Source organism: Enhydra lutris, unplaced genomic scaffold, assembly GCF_002288905.1.
Source record: "Enhydra lutris kenyoni isolate GAN:26980312 unplaced genomic scaffold, ASM228890v2 scaffoldscaffold15, whole genome shotgun sequence".
NCBI classification, from domain to species: Eukaryota; Metazoa; Chordata; class Mammalia; order Carnivora; family Mustelidae; genus Enhydra; species Enhydra lutris.
Window position 1 is genome coordinate 52,229,923 of NW_019154099.1, and position 18,372 is coordinate 52,248,294.

General features: G+C 47.9%; 1 long non-coding RNA gene across 1 annotated transcript; it reads left to right on the forward strand.

Moving 5' to 3' along the window:
- The first annotated feature begins 853 nt into the window (after nucleotides 1–853).
- LOC111147143 lies at nucleotides 854–14,568 on the forward strand. The gene is made up of 3 exons (XR_002640594.1): nucleotides 854–1,757; nucleotides 11,895–12,081; nucleotides 14,165–14,568. It is a non-coding gene; the product is annotated as an uncharacterized LOC111147143 (long non-coding RNA).
- The last annotated feature ends 3,804 nt before the right edge of the window (nucleotides 14,569–18,372 follow it).

An 18,372-nucleotide genomic window follows, 5' to 3' on the forward strand; every position in this document is an offset into this window, starting at 1 on the left:
CCATTGAAAAGTTCTTTTGATGGTTATATAGGGTCACACGAAGAAGACCCTGGAAGGAGGAGAGGCCCGAGCAGATAGTCTTTACATGACCCAAAACATCCCGCTACAAGACTCTGGGCAGGGGCTTCCAAGGGGCTCCTTCTGACTTGGCCACCGAGACCACTTGGCACCGCAGGGAGGACGGGCTTAGCTGTGCTGGATGGTGGACGGCCACCCAAGATTTGCAAGGAAGTACCTGAGACCCAGTCCCCACTCTGGCACCCACTCCCTGTGGGGACTTGGGAAGACCCTTTTCCTACTCCACAAGGAAGGATCTCTGACGCAATTAGCAGCTTCAGAGGAGAAAAACGGTTTGAGGGAATTTTGGAGTTCCTGCCTCGGAGAGAGAAGAATGGATTCTGCAAACTCTAATACTCCGCTCCGGCGCGCCGCCTTCCAGGGCCAAGGGCCCATCTGCTCTGTTTACACACCTGGGCCTGGTGTGAAGGGCGGTTTAGAAATGGCTCCCTGGCCATTTGTGGAATCATTCCTGCTTCCAAGCAGCACGCTACAGGCAGGCCTTCAAAGAAATACCAGAAGCCAAGTACTATCTGTCATCACGTAGTAATGCTTGAAGCTCTTCATAGAACAAAAGGGGAAGGAACGACCCTACCTTGCATTGTGAGAGCCTGATCATTCTTCCATCAGCTCCACACCAAAAGGGCTTTCCCTTAACTGTAAGTATTAGATCTGACTAATACGTGCAACCGATGCCTTTGGTAAGTAAAATTGGAATAAAATAACGACCTGCAACTTGATTTCATCTCATGCTACGATAAGGAAGGAAATGGTAAGTTGCAGTGACAAGGAACCGCGTGGGTTTTTTTGGTGATAGACAAATGTGTCCCATTTCAAAAATGGCAACATCATTTTTTTTTTACACACACTCTTGTGAGTAAGAATTGAAACCACAGAGACAGAAGGTGTAGCTACTCGTTCGTTCTGGTGCTGGCCCTTAATAAGTTTTTGCTGAGGGAATCAAGGGATCAGTTAATGAATTTGGGAACCAAAGGAAAGCTGTTCCCTGTCTTGTGTGAGATGCTGGGTATATGAAAATGTATAACTCAGGGTCCCGCCCTGAGCAGCTCACTCTGCTGATGGGAGCCAGACCCACAGATAGAGAATGACTCCAATGTAACTGAGTCCTAAGATCATACAGTATTCCTGCTTTAGTTCCTCCTGAAGCTCCTCCTGTCTCAGGTGCTCCCACACAGTAAAACCTAATCCCTTCCTTCAAACGTTCACAGTCTGGTCCAGAGGACAAGCATGAAGCGTGGAAAGCACAAGACCACGCGGAAAGCAAAACCGAAATACATACCCTGCGGAGAGGCTGCGCGCTGTGATTTCATCATACAGACCCTGGCATCAGACTGCTTGAGTTCACAAAGCTGTGTGACCTTAGACAAGACGCGTAGCCTCTCTGGGCTTTAATCATTCCATGTGTAAAATGAGGACACAGCTGAGCCCTATCTTACAGGATTGTTAGGAGGAGGAATCGGGTTCATATCTGTAAAACACTCAGAATAGTGCCAAGCTCGTACCAAGAATCATGATAAATATATGTGAAATCAGTCTTTCCTGTATTCTTTGAATTTTAAGCTCTCATTAAGAACTCTGTGTTTGGCTTTCTCTTTGCTCAAGATTATTCTCCCCAAGATAAGACGCTTGACCAAATGCAACTCCAAAGCTGTGGACGAAGGTTAAGAAGGGAAGGAGAGGTGAGATTCCTATCTGCTTGTGGAAAATAATAAGCCTTTGGCCGAATGAAAAATATCCTAAAAGCCGAGATACCTAAACCAGGACTGCAAATTCGTTCTAAACAACCACTACTCCTTTATTCCTGGTCCAGGACAGATTGCTAACAACCTCAACATCCTTTCCAACTGAATCTAGATTCAGGCTCTAAATTATTTTCCAAACAGAGCCGCAGGCATGGACTACTAACCAAGGCCTGTTGTATCTCTGGCCTGAAACTTCTCTTCTGGTTGGCCTCGGGGTTGTTTTTTTCCATGGGGTACACTGGACTGCCTTCCCAGCCCCGGGCTGCGGGGCTGCTCCCACCACTGAAGCCAGTTCCCAAAATGCCCTGCCAGACGCCACTCCTGAAAAAACACTCACGGAATGGGTCCTGTTCTGCCCTCCCCTGTGGGTCCACGGCTGCTAGCTAACTCTGTGGCCTCAGCTAAGTCTCTCAACTGTTACAAAGATTAAATGTGATAGTGCACGTAAGTAAATCCGGCCGCCGTGCTAGAGTCGGCTCCCAGGAAATGGCAGATGCCATTATTGTTAAGTCCAGTTCTGTCTTCCCAGCAGCCAGGCACAGTCCCTTCATGACTTCATCCCCAGGGTCCCAGCATAACATTAAACAGGGCTGGGGTACTCCTGTTTAAGCCACTGTTATCCCCTCCCCCCAACACAGAATTACCTGTCCATGAACTCAAGGTCCTATTGGCTCCACCAGCGGGGAAGGGTGTAGGCTGGGGAGTGAGATGTAGGATGGGGAGTGAGAAAATCCCCAAAGCGCATGCAAAGACTCCATCACAGCCCCTATTAGGGTACAATAGAGGGGGCACTTAGCTCCCATTAGCAGAGAGGGTGTCTTCTCCTGGCAGGGACCAGGGGCAAGACCAGGCAGATGGTGTCCCACGTGTCTGCCTTCTCCATCTTCTCTGAATGCGGGGCTGACTTACCCAAGACTTTCCATTTCTGAAGCCACTCTCATTACCTCCTCCCACTGGACCTTGGGATGGATGACTCAATTATGAGTTCTTGTCCCTTTGGCAGATGGGAAGGTTGTGCCTTGAGAAGTTTGGCCATGGCCTTCTCCCTCTGCCTCTGCCTCCCCGCTCTGCCTCTGCCTCCTCCCTCTGACTGTCTTTGCCTGCTCTTACCAAATATGTGTGTGATAGCCCCGCACCCCCACAGAGAGGAGTGGGTCCTGCCACCCTTCCAGAGAAAGCAGGCTGGCACCCTGAAGCTCCAGTCCACGCTCAAGAGCAGCACATTAATCAAGGACGGGCTTCTCTGGGTCACCTACGGGACAGCCGAGTGGCCCTCCTGTCCTTCGGGCATCCACCACTTCCTGGGCCCAGCCTGAAACTCAGCACCTCCAAACCCCGGGCCCTTCACGGAAAGGCCCTGTCAACATGTCCATTATAGACTTCTCTTCTGAGAGTTTACAAGTTAACCGGGAAAATGAAATGAGCCCAGGCGGAAAGTTGCCTTCCAAGGGAGCAGATCTGGGCGGAGCGCGCAAGACGGTGGCGTTCTCGCAGAGAGCCGGCGTTGAAAAGGCGGCCGGTTTAATGTCTGCATTAAAAACGGATTTGTGTGGAACGCAGTGCTTCTTTTAATTGCTCCAAATAAATATCCTGGGTAATTTTAAGAAAGACTGCTGCAGTAGCTTTCCGAGCAGCGCGAGCCATATATTAGGAGGAAGTGCTTTGGGGCATTGTTTGCTGAGAAAGGCGTTACATAAATTGAAACTCCTTTTGCTCAGAGCCAGTCCTGGAAGTTCACGCAGGGAGAAACATTTCTCACCGTGCACAAACTGTGAATTGTATATAAAATTAAATTTTCTGATTAAAATCTGCACCGTTGGCCCTCCTGCTGACTGCCACCGTTTTGCTGAGATAAGATACTATTTGCGGTAATGGCGGCGCGGGAAACCTGTTCTCCTTGATTGTAGACTGGGCTCACTCCTACGGCTTAAAAAATCTGGAGAGCTTTATTGTGCAAACATTGCATTTTCCGTACAAATATTACGGAGCAGAGCTTTACCACCGATTCCTCCGCTGGGGTGCACGCGAATTACCATCCGACCCATCGGTCCCAAGTCTCCGCACCCCCAACCCTGGGCTGCAGGTCGGGTTCGGCAAGGTACAAGATGTCAGCAGGAGAAGGAGCCGAGCCTATATAACCATCTGCTGTTTCATTTAGAAAATGTTTTGCTTCACGAGGGCATTATTATTTGAGAGATGAAGGAAGATAAAAGGAAAAGATGAGGCCTAGGAAGAATTCAAATTCAACATCCCACCCTACCCCCGCTCGGTGCGTGCCCCAGGAAACCGCCAGCATGCCCCCACGGCCTCTCCCCAGACCGCCAACCTCCACGCCCTGGGTCTGAGAATCTGCCTTATGAAAGTCAGTTAGAACGTTGCCCAGCAGTGCTGACAGAGGCCACGCTAATAACTTCGCTTGACAAATGCAGAATCTGAAACCAAAACAATGACTTTTTTTTTTTTTCCTAAGAAGATCTGTGTTCAGAATTAGAACCCCAAGGGCTGGCTTTTTCATCTTTCATTTTCCCCAGCTTTGAGTTTACAAGTGAACGCTCTCTCCAAAAGTCAACATCAGCCAGGCACACATAAATATTTTTTATCGCCTCTTAACCATTAGAATAGATTGTCTCTCTCTTTCATTTCGTAAATCACTTTGTTGCTTGGGTGATACAAAATTGCTTTGGCTTACAAAGAAAGATGGGGCGGGGAAAGGTTTCACAAAATGACTGATCCATAGCGGTAGATCTCCTATTTTAACAAATAAAATAAACCCAAATGAACCAACTTCTTAAGGCACAAACTGGTCTGAATTTAGTAAGTTTCACCAAATCTTTTTCCAGAAAAGAGCACTAAGGTTACAGGCAAAGCTAGTGCTAGAGTCGAATAAACTAAGCCACGTGCTTTGAGGGAGTAAATGCAAGGTACATGGCTCCAGGTGGGTGGGTACTCAAGACCTGAAGTTCAAAAGCATAGACTTCCCGGAAGGCACTTGGGTAGAATGGGTAGATCACACTCAAGTCACATCACATAGGGCTCAGAGTGTCCTTTTGTGCTTTCTTTGCCCTCAAAGCCAATGCTGGGTATTCATATGCATTAACTAAGCTCTCTCACCTGGGGGAGATATGGGGGGGAGAAACAGGAAGTGCCCAGTGGGGTACCTGACCCAATCCCCTGTGTGTTGCCTTGACTATGCAACAGAATGTGGGGAAGCTACTATTATGCCGACTTCTGTTTCAACTGCATAGTAACTAAATTAAAATAATTTACAAATCCATGAATTAGCTATTTTTGAAAATTATTCCACTGGTTTTCTTTTCTCCCTCTAGACTTTTCTTGTAATTCCCAGTCTTCCGTGGTTTCCGCTACTCTGACTAGCCCTAACCAGAGTTTCTTACATGGACCTAGTGTGGATGTGGAGTGAGGAGCCCGCGGGGAAAGTCATCTGTTTTCCCTTTTTCTCATATTACTTACCATCCATATACATGCCTACTATTTAAAAAACTGATCATAAAATCAGTTACGGTATTACATTCATCCATTTGATAATATGTCCTAAACTTACCAGGTGCTAGGACCTAGATCATTAATCCTCTTTTACTCAAGAGTTCTGCCAGCCTGAGGAATCCATCAGAAGTCCCTGCTTTACTGTCTTTTGAACTAAGATTTGAAGACACTAAGAGAATCTACAATAGGGACTTGAGCAGGAGGGCACCTCCTCCCAACTTCACTTCTCTCCTTTGCCTTAACTCCTGCCTTTTTCCAGTTCACTAAATATCCCAGCCCTCTCCCTGTTCCCCCTAGGGCTCTGCTGCCCAAGGAATTTCTTCCCATGGCTCTGTTATCTCCTCTAGTCTTAAGGATGGAATACTTGATCTCCCCTTGCCTCTGCCCCAAATTTACCCACATTTTTACCCTAGGCTTCCACTGATTCTTTAAAGTCATCAGTTGTTTCTGTAAAAAAGTCATCTACAATATTCCACTGACTTTCCACAGCTTGCAGCAGGAAGACATAATGCTTGTCCCTCTCTAGGGCACCAAAAGTCAGTGCCAGAATGGACATTCAAACATGAGTCAAGATGTAATAGGCTGGGCAAGCCAACCATGCCCTGCTCAAGTGCTCTGTCAAGCACAGCCAAAGGGTGGGCAAAGTTTGGTAACATGGCAGGAGGGGGAAGGGCTGGGTGAGGACGAGCTCCAGGGGCCAGTGTTACTGTCACTTCCCCTCCCCCACAAGGCCCTAAAGCCCAGGCTTACACTAACCGGCTAGACAGTGAGGCCCTGCCCGCCTTGGACATTACTGGTGGAATCTCTAAAAGGAATGGAGATCTCTGGCTGGTCTCCATCTCAAGGAAGAGGTGGGTTCTCATTAGGTGTCTACAATTCTGATGTTTGGCCATCACCTAGTTCTCGTCCCTATGGGTCCCCCAAAGAGAAAGGCCAAGCCCCATCCCTCCATAAACCTACTCTTCCCTGTCACAGATCACAGAGGCACCAGATTTACTAGACAAATAGCCATGGTGGTATCACTCCTCCTCGGACAAGGGGGAGTTGAAATGCCATCATTCACCTGTGAGAAGAGGATCCAATGGGTATGGCACAACCACACTCACCTCCCTCCTTTCCTCTTCATTCCCTTCCCTCACTATCTTCCTCCTGGTATGGAGTGTCCTTTTCTAGCTTCCTTCTACTCCTTATCCCCTTCCTGAGTTCTAGCTCTTTCTTTTGTGTTGGCTGACACCAGAGGGCAACATAATCTCACCTACTTGTCACTTCTTTCATTTCGCCAGTAGAGGGAAGAGTTTGAGATAACCTACAAGAAGTAGAAGGTAATGTGGAAATGATTCTGAAATACAGAATTAGCGAGTGCACTAGGACAGCTCTCTCAAAGGCATCCCGTGCCAAGGCATTCTGTTCCCGTTGGTAAATAATCTGTTATAAAACTGTTTAAATGCATATTAACTCACCAGAGCATGACACCGGCAAAATGTCCCTCCAGGCTGTATTTTGCAAAGAGACAACTTTCAAGTGATGGGAGACCTGAGCGTAAACTAACAGAAGTCACCCATTAGTCAAGGTCACACTGCCACTCCATCCCTTACCCACCACTTAGTCTTTTAAGAGCTGGCTTTTTTGTTTCAGAAATAATTAGTAAGGCATTTAGCCCTCAATGTCTTGTTTTGAGTACCCATCATCTTCCCCCTCTAGGTACTTGCAAGGTGCATATGGCTTATGTGGGCAAGTCAGGCTGAGTCAGCCAGAAGGACTGATTATGAACCAAGCAGCAGAGCCCTGGGGGCAATAAGTAACCTCCAGCCGCAGCCTCTGTCCAACTTAGAAGTCCACGCGAGGGCATGTTCCACCATACCCTGCCCATCCCGCCACCCATATTGAGGAAATTAGAGAAGGTTCCCCTTGAGAAATATTGGGAAGGAAGCGATTCAGAAAGTAAATTAGTGCCACTGAGCTGACCATTTACTAAGTCATCATCCCGACCAGGTTAACACCAGTACCTTTAAAAAGTAGACAACGTGGAATTAAGGGATCTGCTCAACCATCACAACGTGCTCGATTGTTTGAATCTAATTACTTGGTCTGGGTATTTTCTGCTTGGTGTTCCCAGCCTTTGAACAGTTTCCAAAGGCAGAGCTTTATAGAAAGGGTCTTTGAAAACCCTAAGGGTCTGCGATTCCGTCATTCTTTAGGTGGATTTTTGATCCAAGTGGCCGAATTTATCCTTTGCCTTTATTTCTTCATCAACACTCTTTGTTTGGTCAATGATCTTAAGTAAGAGTTCTCATCCTGGGGCGCCTGGGTGGCCTCTGCCTTCAGCTCAGGTCATGATCTCAGGGTCCTGGGATCGAGCCCCACATCAGGCTCTCTGCTCAGCGGTGGGCCTGCTTCCTCCTCTCTCTCTGCCTGCCTCTCTGCCTACTTGTGATTTCAGTCTGTCAAATAAATAAATAAAATCTTTAAAAAAAAAAAAAAAAAGAGTTCTCATCCTGAGATCCAGAAGTGGACTTGAGCAATTCTGTGAATCTCTGGAAACTGTGGGCACAAATTCTATGTGTATGTACATTTACATGACTTTAATCAGATTCTTAAAGGGCTCCAAGACCTACGTCTTGTCCCTGTGCATTCATGATGTTCTCTAGACCAGGGCTTCTCCAATCAACATGAAAGAACAGATTACAAGGTGTGTGCCTAGGTCTCTATAGCCGGACAGGGCCAGGAAAGAGCTTCCCAGTTGCTATAAAAATATTATTTTCTCTGTGTGCCACAGTGTATAACAGGTTAGGAAGCACTGCACACTCTTCACTTTTTTTTTTTTTTTTAAGTAAGCTTCACGCCCAACATGGGGCTTGAACTCATGACCCTGAGATCAGGAATTGCATGCTCCGCTGACTGAACCAGCCAGGCGCCCCTAAGCTCTTTCTTCACTTTTATCCCATCCACCATTTTTGCTTTCTGCATCTCTTTCCTCATCTCCATGGCCTTAATCCTCCAGAAAGCAGCGTGGCGTGGATTTGGCCACCTGTGGTACAATCAATCGGCATTTGCGTACTCTGACAGGAAAGAAAATGCTGTTGTACTCTACCCTTCCAGAAATGCCCCCTGCTTCCCACATCTGGGAATTTTCCTTGCCGGCCACACGGTAGTAAATGAGACCAGCTCATACCCCCTTTCCTGGGCGATTCCTTTTGCTGATTCCTTGCATCTGTCCCTTTCCTGCAATAGCTCCTGTCCAGAAGAAGTGTCTAGAAGAATCTCTGTGCTAGATAAATGGCTCCCAGTTTCATTCCAAACATTCCTTAAAAACACTTTCATGCATTCTTTCCAACCAAGAAAGACATTAAAATCTTACATAGAATCCGTGTAGAACCAAATTCAAGCTCAGACATAACAAACAGGGCAGGCAAATTCTCTTGAGTGCTGGCTAACACAGAGCACCCTAAAAACAGTTACCTTCCCAGCCCTCCCCTGCCTGAACCCCAAAACACACAAAAGTCCTTATAGTCCTTGACCAGACAGTCCATCTGGGATCAGTTTCATCACCTGATGCTCAGATCACATCATTTTCCTAGCAACAACTTTATAATTTTGGTAAACTAAGAAGTATTCCAACCACTTGGTTTGTTTATTTGCTTGTTTTTTGTAATCTCTACACCCAGCATGGGGTTCAAACTCACGACCCCAAGAACAGGAGTCACAGGCTCTTCAGACCGCGCCAGCGGAGTGCCCCAGTATGCCACCCACTGAGAATTAATTTATGGTTCAGATTTTTGTAGGAAGGACTGCAACAAAACGTTGACAATTGTCTGCTATAATTCAACTGTCCATTTCAAAGTCCTGAAGACCTAATTAAATATTTTTCTAGCCCACACTGCGTTTCTATTAGAGAAGAAAGCTCTTTCTGCCTTTTACCAGTCATCCAATCTGACAGACCAAGATGTCAAAACCTTTCCTAACATCTTTAAAACTTCCTTCCTTCGGACCTGAACCAGCTTCTCCTAGACACATTCCTGACCCCTAACTTCTTCGTCAATACACCGTTTCAAAAATACCTTCTTCTAAGGAAAAGAAATGGCTGTTAAACCATAAGGAACTAGAAGCACATATTTCTTAAATATATAACTACAATGTTACTAACTAGGATGTTATGTGGCACGCAATTAGGAACGGAAGGTCAAGGATGTGGGTGTTGCTCTCCTTTCAGGACGGCACTGGGAGAGTCTGCTAAACCTGTCCCTGTCGCAGAGCCCCCAGGTCCGCAGACTTCACTTTGCTGTCCAAGAAAAACCACAGACCCACAAAGAAGTCTTTCCTAGAAACCTACAACCACTAACTCTGAAATAACAAATTAATTCTTCTTAGACTATTTCCAGCTGTAGTTAGAAAGGTCTCCCATCTGGGTGCTCCTGGAAAGCATTACTGTCAGCCTTACACGGCGTTGCTGAAGAATATTTATACGAGATGAGCTACTTCCTTCTTAATGAAACTGACAACCAGACTGAATTCAGGATCACTTTACTTGAAGGATATAATCTCTGGCAAATCCTTTAAGAAAGCCATCCTATCACTTTTCCCTGTATTTTAGAAGTGGGATGTATTTGAAAAAAATGCCTGAAAATCACTAGCCGTCATTTTAAAACCGACTTTTTCAGCCAATATCTGGAGTTAGAAAAATCTATGCCATGGGCTCCCCAAAATAAAATACATATAGACAATATTACATTTTCTTTTTTTAGAATAAAATAATGTAGATTTGCAAGTTGCAAAAAAATTAAATATTGTTTTTAAAACGTTTGCTGAGTTGACAGAAAATGAAATGCTCCGCTCCCATCTGTATCCATTACAACAGAGGATTTACTGGTTATTATTCACTAACCTTAAGTGTGCTCCAGCTTTTGAAGGGAGAGATGAACACAGCTGGGAGTGGGGACATACTGCAGACATTTGCAGGTGATTATAAATAAATGAAACATTAAGTACACCTCAAAATCAGCCTCTTACTCACATCATATACAATGTAGATCATGCTGATTTTACTTGATTGGGATATCCAGATATCCCAAGGACCTGTTTGTGTGATACCGATGATTAACAATATTTCTTATTTTGTCAACAGGAGCCACTTGAATTTCATTCATGGTGATGTCTGTTTCTGTTTTCTCTTTTTATTTATTTATTTATTTGTTTGTTTGTTTATTTTTAATATATTTTTTAAGATTTTACTTATTTATTTGACAGATCACAAGTAGGCAGAGAGGCAGGCAGAGAGAGAGAGGAGGAAGCAGGCTCCCCGCCGATCGGAGAGCCCGATGCGGGGCTTGATCCCAGGACACCGGGATCACGACCTGAGCCGAAGGCAGAGGCTTTAACCTACTGAGCCACCCAGGCGCCCCTCTTTTTATTTATTTTTTTTAAAGATTTTATTTATTGATTGATAGACAGAGATCACAAGTAGGCAGAGGCAGGCAGAGAGAGGGAGGGGGAAGCAGGTTCCCCGCCAAGCAGAGAGCCCGATGGGGGGCTCAATCCCAGGACCCTGAGATCATGACCCGAGCCGAAGGCAGAGGCCCAACCCACTGAGCCACCCAGGTGCCCCTGTTTTCTCTTTTTAAACATTCTTTAAATTTAACTTTTTTTTTTTTAAAGAATTTATTTATTTGAGAAAGAGTGACAGAGATAGCAAGAGCGAGCAGGGGAGGGGAAGAGAGAGAGAAGCAGACTCCCCACTGAGCAGGGAGCCCGAAGCAGGGCTGGATCCCAGAATTCCGGGATCATACCTGAGCCAAAGGCAGCCACTTAACTGACTTCAGCTATCCAAATGTCCTTCTTACTTTTTTTTTTTTTTAAAGATTTATTAAAGATTTTAAAAATTTATTTATTTATTTTGGAGAGACACATGTGGTAGCGAGTCGGGGAAGGGGCAGAGGGAGAGAATCATCTAGCAGACTCCTGGCTGGCCACGGAGCCCCTTGCGGGGCTGATCCCATGATCTCACCCATGAGATCACAACCCATGAGATCATCACCTGAGCCAAAACCAAGAGTTGGACGCTTCACTGACGGTGCCACCCAGGAGCCCCGTTTCTCCCTTACTTTTAGTTGCTGATGATTTAATGGTAGTTAAACTTTCCTTTTCTTTTTGTATTCTTTTACTCACTCAAGAGTTCAAAATATGTTTTTAACATCTTTTCATTTTCCTTTTGATCAAGGTAATATAAAGCTGCTTTCATTTTACTTCTTTTTTAAAAAAGATTTTAATTAATTATTTTTTATTTAAAATATTTATTTATTTATTTTGAGAGATAGAGAGAATGCAGAGGGGAGGGGCAGAGGGAGACGGGGAGAGAGAGAACCCAGAGTGGTGGAAATACAGGTACTAATTCTCGAAGAAGTGGGAGGGAGTTAGGAAGTGGAGACGTGGGCATGGGTGCCTGTAGGATGGGACAGAAAGAAGGGAAATGGGATACAGAGCCTCTGAGGGGTCATGGAGTGAATGGGAGTCGTGCAAACGGTATGAACCGCACAAGAATTCTGACACAAGTGGCGACGTTTCCCTGTATTGTAGCCACTGACCCAAGAACAGACGTGCCGTCCCCGAACAGCCTGCCTCCCCTGGGCTTCCTTCCGTTCCAGGCTGCCTGTCTCCAACTTCAGCTCTTCTCCCAGCCTTTCCCGAACACGCGTGCCCCGGCCCACCTTCCCAGGACTGTGTGCCGGGTGACAGCCCGTCACTGTGCGCACCAAGTCAACAGGTAAGTTTCCTGCTGGGGATGTTAGGCACCACACCAGTCTGATAAAGACCGCCTCTGGGACTAAGTGGACAATGCTGGTGCCCGTGAAATCCCACTGTCACGGTTCCCCCTGTCTCCAAATACAGCCCTAGAGGAAGCACAGAATCTAAGAAACTCAAACCACCTGGTCCTACACACTTAAATTGCTAGTTCCTTAAAGGGGGGACTTTGCTCTTATATGCTGTTGCACATTCAGCATGTGCCGGGCATTGTGCTAATCACGACTTTTGTTAGAGACTGCCTCTAAAAATGCCTTTAAAATCAGTGCCTCTTCTGGGTGCCTGGGTGGCTCAGTGGGTTAAAGCCTCTGCTTTCGGCTCAGGTCATGATCCCAGGGTCCTGGGATCGAGCCCCGTATCGGGCTCTCTGCTCAGCAGGGAGCCTGCTTCCTCCTCTCTCTCTGCCTGCTTCTCTGCCTACTTGTGATCTCTGTCTGTCAAATAAATAAATAAAATCTTTAAAAAAAAAAATCAGTGCCTCTTCTGGGTGCCTGGGTGGCTCAGTCAGTTAAGCCTCCGACTCTTGGTTTTGGCTTGGGTCATGAGATCAAGCCCCTGAGTCGGGCTCTGCACTGGGCGTGGAGCCTCCTTGAGATTCTCTCTCTCTCCCTTTCCCTCTGCCCCTCGCCCCCATCTCCTCTCTAAAAAAAAATTATAATAATAAAATAAAATAAAAAATTAAATATAGAATTGCCATATGACCCAGCACTTCCACTTCTGGGGATATACCTGGACAAACTGAAAACAGAGACTCTAATAGATATTTGTACCACCCATGTCCCTTGTGGCATTAGTCACAATTAGTGAAAGGTGGAAACAACCCAAATGTCCACTAATGAATGGATAAACCATTGTATATGCGCACAATGGGATATTATCCAGCCCTAAGAGGAGGGACATTCGACACGGGCTACAGCAGGGATGAACCTTGAGGACATTACTCTCTGTGAAATAAACCAGTCACAGAAGGTCACGAACTCCATGTTTCCTCTTTTATGTGGTGCCCCTAGAGGAGTCAAGTTCATAAAGACAGAACGTGGAATGGCGGTTGCCAGGGGCCAGGATGTTCTTAATGGCACTGAGCCATATTCTTAAAAATCTTTCATATAGAAAATTGTACATCACATATATGTTACCACAACAAAATTGTTTAAAAAAAAATCAGCCTCCTTCCTGCGATCCCTAAAACCCAACCCGATGTATCCATGCACACTACGCAGCACTCCTCCGGGCCCTTAGCTTGCTCCGGCTTGCTTTGCCGGGACCTCGACAGCAAGCACAGGCCTCCGCTCTGCATTCCTGGTGCCTGAGGCCCGGTTGCTGCTCATCTCCCCAGTGTCCACCCTCAGCTTCGACTCCGTGACCTCGCAAGGGCTTGGCCTTCGCCTGTCTGTGGCCCTGGCTTGCGCTCAAAGGCTAGCACCCCAAGCCGCAAGTGAAAAAGTAAACCTTCTCCGTCCCCCTCTGCCCCTCTCTCCGCTCATTTTATTTCTTTATCTGGGAGAGAGAGAGAGACAGAGCAGGGGGAGGGGCAGATGGAGAGAAAATCTCAAGCAGACTCTCTCGGCGGAGCATAGAACCCAGAGTGGGGCTCGATCCCAGGACCCATGAGATCAAGACCTGAGCCGAATCAAGAGTCGGACCCTCGAGCGACTAAGCCACCCAGGCGGCCCTCAGAGAGCTCTCTTCTAAGTCTCAATCCTGGATGTCACCGGCTTGATCCTCTCCTTCGCTGATATTATTTAGGGAAAGGAGAGAATGTTTGCTATAGTCTGACCGGTGCGAGCCAGATGTAAGCTAAAGGTCCCACTGTGTGTAAAACAGTAAAAAAAAAAAAAAAAAAAATCCCCATGTGACTGAATCCTAATAGCCCAATCCAGGAAATTCTGAGGCCAGACGCTCAAAGCAGACTCTTTCCTGAGCTCCCGTGGCCTCTTAGCTTTCAACCCCAGCCTCTAATTCATGATCTGGGGAGAAAGCCTGTGAAGAGGGTTTCCATTAAAGAGCATCAAACACAATCAAATTCTGGTCTTTCCCAAACGCAGACCCGCATGACCAGCCCCTCCAGCACGCCAGCAGCACCTACGTGTTTAATCTGGATTCTGATAGCTGCCTCAATTTCAGTATCTCCCGTGGGCGCCGCATACAAACAGTCCTCCGTGGCCACTGGCAGAAATTCTTAGAAAAACAATCCTTCTGGTCGTTGGAGTCACAACTACTACCACTTTCGCTCCCTGCCTCCCCGTCACCGAAGAGGCTGTTTTGACTCAGACCACAGGGGCCCGTGTGGACCACATGCAGTCCGAGTGTGCGGGGGACAATGGGCGCTCCTTTGCTGGCCGCCGGTGTCATTTCAGACCCTGCTGGACAGATGGGCTCCGTTCCGAGTGGGGAAGAACCACGCCTGGCAGAGGACAGTTTCGACAGGGCCATCTCCTCGCCCACACAAAGTGTCTCATCCCTCGGCCAGGGTCGGGGCCGAATGGCGGCAGGTGGCTTCTGAGTATCGGAGCCCTGGTTTCTCCCCCAGCATCCGCTCTCCGGTCTCAGGGACGGAATCTCAGGGATCGTGGCCGTGGGCTCCCCCCACCGCCCGCCCCGCCCGTTTCTGCCATGCGTGGGGCAAGTGCTCGCGGCTGCTGGAGCACAGGAAATCCATTCACATCCTGATATAACCCGCTGACTAATACAGGCTTAGCAAGGAAGCAGAAGCGTCTGACCAGCAGAAACAACTGAATTACTCGTGGAGGGGTGAGGAAATGACACCCCCCAATGGGCTTGATCTCACCATTTGGTTTGGACGGGGGAGCTCACCAGGGAGGGCCACCAGACGTCCTTGCCGCTATCCACCATCATTAATTCCGAGCAAAAGAAGAGCAGAGCCAGTGTTTGGGGAGCAGGAGTAAGACGGATAAGGAGATGGTGGTCTTGAGACCACAGTGGACATAAAAATAAATCGCCCAAACCCCAAGACTTAAAGCGAGGGGCAGTCTGCTTTGCAGGTTTGCAGGTGTGGGCTTTGGAATCGGACAGAACTGCCTCTGCCTCTTCTTCTGCGACCAAACCATGTAACCTTAAGCCTCAGCTTCCTCATTTGTAAAATGGGAATAATAATAGGATTCCTCCCTAACTGGGTGGGTTTTCAGGAATGAATGAGACTATTGTATAAAGCACTTAGCATAAAGCCTGGTATATAAGAAGCACCTAATTAACGTGGGTATTAATCATAATAGTGTATTTTCAACAGAAAATAATGGATTTGGTGTTTGTCCACACCTGCAGACAGGTAACCGAGAATTCACTTGCGCTAACCAACCCAGCTCCGGAAAGAGTGTGGAATCAAAGGGAAGCTCAACACTTCCTGCTTCGAAACACACTTTCCCACCAAGATCCCCACCAGCACCTGCATTAGAGCCTCCGCCAGGAGAACTGGAGAACCGTCCAAGGCTTGCAATTACACGGCCGTAAATTACAGAGCCGCGGTGCGCAGGGGTCATCCGCAGTAGCGTTTGGGATGTTTCATCCTGCAGAATCTACTGGACTGGACATGATTAACAAGTATTACACAGATCAAGTATTACAGGCCACATCAAGGGCACACAATTGTATTCCCCTGGAACAGTGATTACCATAATCTTCACTTAGGAAGTACACCTGTGCATGACGGTTCCATTCCTTGGGGACATCATTTTTTTAAGGATTTTATTTTTAAGTCATCTCCACACCCATTGAGATTAAGTAACCTCAAACCCCTAATTCTGAGATCAAGAGTCCCACGCTCCACCAACTAAGGCAGCCAGGCACCCCCGCATCTTAAGTCCATCCGTCAGAACCCACCAGAGTCTCTTCCCCAAGCCAGGAGAACGAGGAGAATGAACGGCTGGTTCACACCTGCTTCCATCCCACGAGGTCAGCCGGGAGGTCACGGACGTGGCCCTCTATAACAGCGCTGATCGAATGAAAACAGGAATCCCCAGACTACTCACTAGTGATGAGCTGGAGGGAACGTGACACGGAGAGGTGGGCATGGGATTTTGCAGAAGGGTGGAAGCGGAAAACTTTGGAAGAATTTAATTCATGAAGGACCTTCTGTTGTGACCTCCTGCTGCCCCCCCCCCCCCCCCCCCCCGGGCAGGGCTGTGCCAAGCTTTCTGCAGGTCCGTCTGTCCCCGTCCCTGTCCCTCCCGCCCAGCTCCAGCTGACTCTTCTCATCCTCTCCTGGCTTTCCCTTGGGCCTGCGGTTGGAGCCTAAGTGTCGCTTTGGGTGTTCCTGTGACATTCATCGCTAAAGAGGCTCCTCCCTCCCCATGCCGTGGTTTAGTCGCAGCCCATGTTTTTTTTGTTTGTTGGTTTGTTTTTAAGATTTTATTTATTTATTTGAAAGACAGCGATCACAGGTAGGCAGAGAGGCAGGCAGAGAGACAGAGACGGGAGGAAGCAGGCTCCCCGCTGAGCAGAGAGCCCGATGCGGGACTCGATCCCAGGACCCCGGGATCATGACCTGAACCGAAGGCAGAGGCTTTAACCCACTGAGCCACCCAGGCGCCCCAGCAGCCCATGTTTTTTTTGAATGATAAAAACGACGAAAACTGATGTGCTTCCTGGTCCTCTCTATCCCACAGTATCCCAGCAAACACTCAACACTTGCTGTCTTGACTGGGTCTTGTCTCCTCCTTCTCCTTCTCCTCCAGTGACATTCCTTATTCGCTCTGGCAGCTGTACACCCAGGGAACATTCGAGTCCTGTACTGACCTAGGGTAACTAAGAATATGCTGAGCCTCGTGTCTCCGTATGTCCTTAAAGCCTTCCCCCTTCCCTTAGGTCTAACGCCGTTGGCTAGTTATAGACACCAGTCAACACCAAGCTGTTTGAAGGGCTGCCCCTTCCTTCTACCTCCCTCAGAGCTGTCTCCAGGAATTGAAAGCAAGAGATTCATTGAAACACATTTCACTGATTTATTATTAATTGTCCCTTAGGTGGGCACAGAAAGTACCAAGCGGAGGGCAGGGATGCATGACGTGTGGTCACTGAAAAATTTTCAAGTGCCTGCCCAGGTCCCAAATTTATGCTGCGAACAGGGGAGCCAAGATTAAGAAACAGAAGGCACAGAGATTGGACAGGAAGTAGAGAGGGAAAAGGAGGGCGCCTGGGTGGCTCAGTCTGTCAAGCGTCTGCCTTTGGCTCAGGTCATGATCCCAGGGTCCTGTGTTGAGCTTCTCCCTCTCCCTCTGTCCCTCCCGCCTCCCCGACGGTGCTCTTTCTCTGTCTCATGCTCTCTCTCTCTTGCAAATAAATAAAATCTTGAAAAAAGAGAGAGAGAGAGGGAAAAGGAGGAGGCAGGAGCTTGACGAGGACTGGGAACAAAACAGGGAAGCTCCCTAGAGGGGGAAGAGGAAGCTTTCTTGGAAATGAGGCCAAAGCCTACCGTCAGGGTGTGGGATTCCCAAAACTCTCACAGGTCACCAGCGGAAAGACAAATGCTGCTCGTGGCCTCAGAAACAGAGGCACGGACAGCCAAGGAAAGCAGAGCCCTATCTCCCGGACAAGGGCCCGGCAATCCACCGGCTCAGAAACGTATTACCAAGAAAGGGACACTGGTGGCAGCCAAAACATTGTTGCTGCCACCGAAGCACGTCGGAGGCTCCCACCTGTGGAAGCAAAGCAGACACACGCCTCGCCACGCACAGGCATTCACACAAGCACACACCTCACTCCCTGATAACGCCCAAACGAGGCAGAGACGGTGACACGCCACCAGACCCGAGAGGCCTCTTCCCAGGGACTCGGGCGTTGCGGGCTGATTTCTATTTCCCAGAGCAAGTTAGTTGGGAAAGGGACCTTTTATTGTTGCTATTTTACGAATGGGCCAGAACTGTACAGACAATCGTGAACACAACGAACCCGATTTTACAGAGTCTGAAAAACACCCTTTGGCTGTCGTCCTCAGGATTCTCCTTCCTGGCCTCCCGGAATTGTTCTGTGTTTCGTTGGTGAGCATGCAGGAGCCCCTTCTTGGGGCAAGGCGCTGGATCTAGCAGAGACACCGTGTTATTTTCATTCCCCACGAATCCCACCGGTAAGTTTGGGAGGCAGGAGCGCCCCATGGAGTGCTGGGCTGGGGGTATGACTCTCTTCCTCGATGGCGGCAGACAGTCCCGTTGCTCGTGCTGCTCACCGACGCTTACCCTCCTGGCACCGAGGCGTCCATCCGACTTTACCTAATCCGTGTGCCGACGCCAGTAACACACATTTT